This window comes from Dipodomys merriami, unplaced genomic scaffold, assembly GCF_024711535.1.
Source record: "Dipodomys merriami isolate MVZ:Mamm:240054 unplaced genomic scaffold, mDipMer1.0.p SCAF_8, whole genome shotgun sequence".
Lineage (NCBI taxonomy): Eukaryota > Metazoa > Chordata > Mammalia > Rodentia > Heteromyidae > Dipodomys > Dipodomys merriami.
In genome coordinates this window covers 23,442,497-23,451,753 of record NW_027206401.1, presented here as the reverse complement: position 1 = coordinate 23,451,753, position 9,257 = coordinate 23,442,497, and the positions used below count along the sequence as shown (strand labels likewise).

The window sequence follows — 9,257 nt, the reverse complement described above, 5'->3', positions numbered from 1 at the left end:
GAGCATAATAAGCTGTGTTGTTGCTATTGTTATTTTGAAATAGAGTCTCACTTACATAGCCCAAGTTAGCCTCAAACTCATGATTCCCTTGCCTACTGCTGAATGAACCACCATATCTGTTTCAATGTAAGAATGTATTTATTTATTTATGTTGATCGAGGGGCTTGAACTCTGGGCCCAGGTGCTGTGCTGAGCTCTTCAGCTAGTGCTCTACCACTTGAGCCACAGCACCACTTCTGGTTTTCTAGTAGTTTGTTGGAGATAAGTCTCACAGACTTTACTGCCCAGGCTGGCTTTGAACTGAATCCTCAGGTCTCAGATTCCTGAGGAGCTAGGATTACAGGCATGAGCCACCAGCACCTGGCCAATGTAAAAATTTAAAGAACCATAAACATTGGGTTCATTGCTGGTTCTGTGCTCTGTAAGGAATAAACAAGCTGACTGATGTTGTAACATATGCAGATAAACAATTCATATTTTAATCACTACAGATTATCTGTTAATTTTATTAGAAACATTTACCACTCATTAACTCTATACAGAGAAAATGTTTTACTTTGTTAAATTCAATTTCCTGGCCTACTTTTACATTGAATCCCTTTGTTTATAAGTTGGTTAAATATTCTTTGAAAGTGTAAACCTCTGATTACAGCATTATTGACATTTATTCTTTCCCTAGGGATCCTTTCAAATCCTTGTCTGATCTAGAGGAACAAGTTTGGAGATTTGTGCTTTCTGATTGTTTGGTTTTGTGACTGGTTTTGTAACTCCAAGTCCCTACGTGTCCCAGGCCCCAGTATCCTAATGCATTCAAATGACATCCATAATGTATAAATTAATTCAAAGACAAATATCGAGAATGAGAAGAAAGCTATGTAATACAGGTGAATTGCTCCATGATGAGGAGGTAAAGGTTCTCATCTGTCAGGTTGAAACTCTAACTCATCCTGGCTCACCAGACTTTCTGCATAAAGATAAAAGTAAACAGCTGGGAATTCCCCTGCATATTCCCAGTCTCTCAATTCCAGGAAATGTACCAACTCTTTACTAGGTTGAAATTAACAAAACAAACATTGTGTTACACAATTTGTTAATATCTCTTTGCAATGTACTGGTATAAGGGATCAGGATTGTAGATACAAGCTATTTGTAAACAGAGCATTTTGTATCTACTCAAAATGACAGTAATCATAGCCAGATTAGCAACTTTAAAGTCTAAAGTTTTGTGCTAAGATATATTAAACTATATATTAAACCATATTAACATTGTATTATTAAGTTGGGTTAAATTCTTAATGTTTATGTGCAGTTACCCCACATTGTCCTCCAACCTCCCTTCTCCTTTCCCTTTGCCTTTTTCTTCTTCCCTCTCCCATGATTTCCTCCTGCTCTCCTCCTCTTCTTTCTCTTTCTCTTTTCCTTTCTCCCCCCCTTCCACTCCCTTCCTCTCCTCTCTCATCAGATTATTTTCTACTTCATCAAACACCTTCACAAATTGACAACTATTGTCTCTATTTCTTTATGTGATTATGAGTGTTTAAGAAAGACCCCAAAATCACCAACTGCCTCTGGAACAAAGACCTAAGACAAGATATAGCAACTGTTGATGGGAAAATGGTGAGAAGTAAGCAAACAGGCAAACAGGCAAACAGGAGCAAGTCTCTTTCCTCTTCCAACCTTTGGTGTTTTAGCGCCTTCTATTGGCATAATTTAGGAATACAGCCAGCAGAGGAGAAATAGGTTTGCCTAGTTCCAATCAAAACATCGCCACGAATACAAAAGGGAGGCATTAGTTGGATAATGAGCTCATCCCATGTAATTGTACACCATAGATCAACGAGAAGGAGCAAGTTCACTTACATTGAAGAAATAAGTGAGCATTGACCATGTCCAAAGGAGAAACCTAATTTTAAAAATAAAGTTTAAAACTTTTTTTTAAAAAAGCCTAATTTTGGTACCTTGCATCTTGTATATATCTAATTTGAGGAGGGGAAGGGGAATAACAAAATGCTGAAACAAGGACACAGGATGACCCATTGCAACAATGGATGATACTCACAAGATACTATGTTGGAAATGATCTTTACACCTTCAAAGGGGGAGAGAAATGGGGAAGGGTGGGGGAGGGAAGATAGTAGGGAAAAAACAAAGGAGTGGGTAACAAGGATGAACAAGAAATGTACTCATTACCTTACTCGTGTAACTGCAACCCCTCTGTACAGCATCTTTACAACAAAATAAAATTTTAAAATAAACCTAAAACCCTCCTCTCCTTTATCCATACTTTTTTTTTTTTTTTTTTGCTAGTCCTGGGGCTTGAACTCAGAGCCTGGGCACTGTCCCTGAGCTTGTTTTTGCTCAAGACTAGCACTCTACCCACAGCACCACTTCCTGCTTTTTCTATTTATGTGGTATTGAGGAATCAAATCTGGGGCTTCATGCATGCTAGGCAAGCACTCTACCACTAAGCCACATTCCCCGCCCTCTCCATACTTTTTTGTAATATGGTTTTATATAGATCTTCCCATTGAGAAGTCTGGATCATTTATTTCTCTACAACTTGCATATACATTGTTCTGTGACTTGCTGTGGTTGATAAGATCTTCATAAATGTGCAAGCAGGGACATCCTGATATGATAGAGGAAGTAAGGATGGAATATAATATTTGACTTGCATTGTATAAAATGGATAATGAATTATTTTAAGATATAAATGTAACCGTGGTTTCTCCACAGCTATTTTAGCTATTTTAGCTTCTGTAACCCTGCTTCTGCTGTTTTCTGGACAATGTGTGCCCTAACCCAGCTGAGCCTTCACCACCCTTTGTACTATTCCCGAGCCTCCTGCCAGAAAAACCTTGGCTGGAAATTTAAACTTAAGGTGTGAAACTTTCTTTCTTTCTTTCTTTCTTTCTTTCTTTCTTTCTTTCTTTCTTTCTTTCTTTCTTTCTTTCTTTTTTTCTTTCTTTCTTTCTTTCTTTCTTTCTGTCTGTCTGTTGTGATGCTTGAACTCTGGGCCTGAGCACTGTCCCTTAGCTCTTTAGCTCAAGGCTAGTGCTCTACCACTTAAGCCACAGAGCCACTTCCAGTTTTCCGGTAGTTAATTGGAGGTAAGAGTTTCACAGACTTTCCTGCCCGAGCTGGCTTTGAACCGCGATCCTCAGATCTCAGCCTCCTGAGTAGCTAGGATTACAGGCATGAACCACCAGCGCCCAGCTAAGGTACATATTTCTTGTAACAATCATTGGCTAAAACCAACACCCAACCTCTCCCTTTCCCCACCCTAGCCAAAAGTGCTTAAAAGCCAGTGTGGACTGGCACTCAGGACCGTTTCCTGGGATCCTGACTCTAGGTACAGTTCTGGCGCAACAGTACTTTTGCTCCATAATATCTTTTACATTTTTACATCTATTGTGACTTTTCCTTTTTGATGCTCTGGGACTCAATGAAAATATGAGCAAATTACATGTGGTGAGAAATAGGAGGCGATTATCCCAGCTGTCTAATACAATTCCATCTTGACCTGATCTGCCCCAGCCAACCCAGCTAGTAAAAGATATGAGGAGTCCAGTCAACATCAGCTGAACCCATCTCAAGAAAAAAAACAGCTTTGTTACCACAGTTGAATGCCAAACCACAACAGCAAGGTTAAATAAATGCTCATTGTTCAAAGCCACTACATTTTGAGGAAGTTTATGACAGCCAAAAGTTAACTGATAGTTGATATAGTAACTACTCTAGGCCCTTTGGCTTGGCACCAGAGAACAGAGGAAAAAAAAACTCTTTCAAGCTTCTTTCCTCAAATTTCCCAGATGACAAATGAATTTTAGAATCAAAAAACACCAAAGTAGTGCTTCAGTAGAAACATAGTCTGTTCCCAAATGTACCACTGAAGGAGAACATTTTAAACATGGTAGAAGCAGTCTCTATTGGCCTGCCACAGGTTGTTGAATTAGGGCTTTGGCCTGTCATCATTGTGCATCCCTGTGTGGAACAGATTCACACAAAATGCTATGACTTTTCTGTCTCAGTTACTTATACTAGCACTACTGGATTTTAACCATAGCCAGGCAAAGATTTTTTTCTCCATAAGGGAATTGTGTTGGTTGTTATTTCTTTCTTACCTCCCTCCCTCCCTCCCTCTCTCCCTCCCTCCCTCCTTCCCTTCCTTCCTTCCTTCCTTCCTTCCTTCCTTCCTTCCTTCCTTCCTTCCTTCCTTCCTTCCTTCCTTCCTTCCCTTCACCTCTTTCCCTTCTTCCTTTCTTCCTTTTTCATAGTGGAGCAGAGGTTGGAAGTAGAAATGGTCAACTCTTACTTAGTTACTTGCTTTCTGGAAAATAGAGAATGATTTGAGAAGCAAACTACTTCTTGGATCGTGAGTAGACTGAAAGAAAGAAGTCAGTTTGGAATTAGACTTAAACCATTACTTTTAGTGTATTGGGTCATGGCACTGAGTCAACAGAGTAGAGGTTTGGGGCAACAGCATTCTTACAGGTACTGAAGGGATGACTAACTTTGACTACCCTAGCCCCCTCCTCTCTATAACACAAACTCATAGCCAGCGCACCAAAAGAATTGTATCTTCAGGCTAAGCCTGCAGAGATGCCTCCTCAGCCAGCTGGGCATGGTGTTGGGGAACCGGCAGCCTCGCCTGTCTCGGGGTGCTCAGAGCTTGCAACACTTGAAGCTCATTTACCTTGTCCATGCAGAGTGCACTTTCCTGATTCTGTTTTCCGCTAACTGTAATCCCAGATGAGGGTTATCCTAGCAGGGTGGAGAATTTCAGTTTGAAATGGAAGTTCCTTGATGCTTACAACACGGAGCCTCCCAAAGTGAATTGCCTGAGCAAGATCTGGCACCCGCACATCACAGCAATGGGGGAAATGTGTCTAAGATTCTGAGAGAGCATTCTATCCATGGCACGGCTGGGCTGTAAAGGATGTTGTTTGGGAATTAAACTTTTTACTTATTGATCTTCTGGACTTTTTTTTTTTTTGGTCGTAGTTCCTGAACTCTGGGCCTGGGTGCAGCTCTTCAGCTCAAGGCTAGCGCTCTACCACTTGAGCCACAGCGCCACTTCTGGCTTTTTCTGTTTATGTGGTGCTGAGGAATCGAGCCCAGGGCCTCATGCATGGGAGGCAAGCACTCTACCACTGAGCCACCTTCCCGGCCCAATCTTGTGAACTTTGATGACCCGTTGAACATCGAAGTTGCAGAACACCACCTGGGAGACGAGGACGACTTCTGGAAGAAGTGGATGGCTGCATCACAGGTTACAGACGAGAGCATTGCAGGCCCGTGGACTGTGAGTCACAGCCCCATTGTCACGTGGAGGAGCACAAGGTAGCCCTGCTCCCATGCGCCTGCAGCCCCACAGGACTGTCCCAGGCCTGTGACCATCTCCCAAAGAAGACCATCCTCCAGATGGTGGGTGACCACAAAGAGCAAGAAAGCGTTTGGGCCTCCAGAGTTGTCTGCTTCCCTTAACATGTTTACTTTTTTTTAAGCTTTTTTATTTTATCGTAAAGATCATGTACAGAAGGGTTACAGTTACATAAGTCAGGTAATGAGTATATTTCTTCTTGAACAGTGTTACCTCCTCCCTCATTTTCTCCCAGGTTTTCTTCCCAAGCTCCCTCCCTCTCAAGTTGCATAGTTCATTTCCAATGTAGTCTCCAGTGAGTGTCACTGCTGAATTGGTTCACCGTGTGTCCTGAGAGACTTCTCGGAAGTTGTCATTAGCTCAACCCTAGAGGCTAGTGCTTGCTTCCCTCTCCCCAACCCCAGCAGTGTCCTGCACAAGCCACGCAATGATGTGTTCAGGGTAACTCACAGATTGGCAACAAGAAAGCCGCTGCAGACTGAGACTGGATGCACATTCTCTTAGCTTCTTCCACTCTGGTTGGCCCTGCCTACACGTGACGCTCCCAGAAGGCCTTGTCCTTCACTACAGATCTTACCTGAAATGCATATTTCATTTTACTAGCAGACACAAAGATGTCAGGTCAAGCAACTCTTGAAGAGAAATACAAAGAAACTATGGAAGGCCATGTTAGTCATTCTCTCCAAGCACAGCGGAAGGCAAGCCCCTAAACATCACCTGTTGCTCTCATGTCCAGCTGTGGTGAGGATGTTTAGAGGCCCTTGGAAACTAGATCTTGATGATAAAAATCAACAAAAAGGCAAGGCTCAGGGCTCAGACTAGCTGGGGTTGTTGGTCCTACAGTGGGCATGAGGTGGGCCTGTGGCTGCGGTAGCAGAGCCCTGTCCTGCCTGTCCTGCAAGAGACAGGAAGTGCCTAGTGAGACCACCCAATGTCTGATGCCCAAGACTGTGTCGTGGCCTTTCTCTGAGTTGGCTGGGTGCCAGGCCCTGGTGGGGCGAAACCCCCCCTCCCTCCCGCCCTCCCCCACCATCTCCCAGTCACAGAGTCAGGCGCCAGTGTGTGCCATGAATGGTCAGGTTAATGCACTTCAGAGGAAGAACCTTGAAGAGAGGAAGTGAATCATTCTCGCATTAGGCAGTTGAGCCAGTGAAATCAAATGCAAAATAAATGTCTCTGGTTTTAACAAAATTACATCAGCCCAACTTGTCATTGGAAGACAATCTGATAAGAGGAGGAACTAAGGTAAAGATAGTATTCCTAATCATTTCTAGGTTCACATTCAGATTGTTAGCATTTGTAGTTGAACATCACCACAATATCAAATTGGAAGGCATCTTGGTCAGGTTAATTTTTTTTAATGTGATTTGAGAAGCTCAAGGTAAAATATTGGATTATATTTAATTCCCACTGCAAAACCTAATTCGTTGTGTGCGAGTGTGTGTGTGTAGTATTGTATGAAGCCATGCCAAGTGAGAGCACTTGGTTTCCTGGAATAAATACGAAATGTTAACCTAGAATTTACTTGCACTAAACTATTGCCTGTGACTGAAGCCAATATTGTGTACCAATATGCTCTTTCCCATTGGCCACAAAATCCTGTAAAAGCTCCCAGAAAACAGACATCTTTCTCTTCCTTTTTCTTTGTAACATTCTTTTGCTTAAATGACAACATAACTTTTTTTTGACAAATTGCTAAGAGTTTCTGCACTTTCAAATAAGTTCTGTGAAGTTGAAGCCATCCCAGAAAATAAAGGCCCTCATGTTTTTGTCTTATGCTGGGAAGAGATGGATATTTATAGCATAGGAGCTCCATTTCACAGCTGCTGGAAAAACTGGAGAGACTAAGGAATGTGAATCCACCTTTGCAACAAGGATCTTTCCCCTCTGTGTTCCCATGTCATAATGGTACACCTTGGGAGAATGTGGTGCATTCCATGTGAATGGGAAACAACAATATACATACACATACACATTTGTCAATTTATCAAAATTAAGCCTGTGATCACAGCAGTCACCACATTAGTTACAATCTTTTCTCTTAGAAGAGATTAGATGTCTGTTAGCCTTATTTTAAATGAAATTTGAATATAATATTTATTAGCAACTTTAAAGATTAAAAAAATCTTGGTGTTCAAGAGTTAATAGTTTGAGGAAGGAAATGTACAATTTTTCCTTTTCCCCACTGTGGTGACTTACAAATATGTCCAAACATTCCTCAACATTGCCTTTTCTAATGAGAGGATCTAATTCTCTTCCCTGGCCCAAGTGTCACACTTCTAATGAAGTAATGGTAGTAATAACTGGTCAGAAATGGCAGTTCAACTTCCTCCTCCTCCTCCTTCTCTTTCTCTATTTCTCTTTCTCTCTCTGTCTTTCACCCTTCTTTCATCATTTGCTCTGAGGTAGTGCCCTGTCATAGGGATACACTTATTATGAGGTCTTATGACTCAAAAATTAAAAAGAAATGAAGTTCTCTCTGTCAAGAGCCACTAAGCAACTGAGTGTTCCTGAAGACTAAGGAGTTCAGATGATTGCTCCCGAGCCAGAAACTTGATGAAATCTAGAGCTCTCAAGCAAGCAATAACTGACAAACAGAAACTCTAAGAAAATATTTGTAGGTCTAAGCTACATTTCCTTTTAACTTTTAGAGTAATTAGAAATACAGCAGCATATAAATATTCTTGCCTGCTTTTGGCATTTTAGAGTATATCCTTGTTCAGGTCCCTGCTTACCCTCTTGCCAGGGGGAATGGCCTTTGTCAAGTTAATGGCACTTTCTGTGTCAGTTTCCTAATCTGTAAATGGACATCTTAGTACCTATCACTATGACTACATAGAATAATATGACTACATAGAATATGACTACATAGAATAATACACATAAATGTTTTAGAAAACTATGACTATAATTATATTACAATCAAGCACTACTTTCTTTTTGTGAAAGGATAGCAAACAAGTGAGAAATAACAATACAAAGCAAAAAGTTAAGACAGAGCCTATCTGAAGAATTAATTGCTCTGTATTTAGAAGTATAACCTGGTCATGAGTTGTCTGTTATATATAGGCTCAAATGAAGTGTGTTGGTCACAAGAAGACTCATTCTCATCCCCATTGCCCAAGCTGAATGAAATTCAGTAACTAAAGAAGAGGCAAAACATTTATCCAAGCAGTGGGAAACAGGATGGGATGGTATCTACTTGGAGATCATCTGCCAGGGTAACACCGGCATCATGGAAGTCTATCAAAGCATGCAAAAATGCCAAGTCTTCCAAATGGAGTATTGCAAGTCACTAACTCTGGTCTTCCTGGGATATCAAACTGAGGCTCCTTGAAGGAGTTACCAGTATTATAATAAATATACAAACTAAAATCAGAAAGGCTTTGTTTAATCACAAAACCCTTCCAAAGAATTGAGAAAAAGTCTGGCAAATTTCCACATAAATTTCCAAGGAAAATATGAAGGAATAATAGACATTTGTTCACAGAAATCATACTTTCTCTCTCTCTCTTTCCCTCTCTCTCTCTCCCCATCTTTATCTACCTCTCTTTATCTCTTTCCACTGTTATACTTTACTACCTTCAAGGAAGGCAAAGATTATATTTATCATGATCACAACTAAATCCCTAGCACCTCAGTAAAATGTCAGTCCAATGAAAGCAGTCAAATAAGCATAGATTTTACAGGACGTTAGAAGTGTTCCTAATATACAACGTATAAACCTGTCTGGGTATAGAGGAGTGCTATCCTGCTCTAGGGATGGAATATATCCACCAAAAGTATTCATAGATAAGGGTGAGGAAGAGTGATGGAAAGAGTGGCAGTTATCACTCATAAATTGAAACTGAAGTTGAACTGAAGTCCCTTGGCA

The 9,257-nt window shown here is 41.0% G+C and overlaps 1 pseudogene; it reads right to left on the bottom strand.

The window, feature by feature from the left end:
• Positions 1 to 6,740: 6,740 nt before the first annotated feature.
• LOC138818982 (pantetheine hydrolase VNN2-like) lies at positions 6,741 to 9,199 on the bottom strand (annotated as a pseudogene).
• Between the last annotated feature and the right edge of the window lie 58 nt (positions 9,200 to 9,257).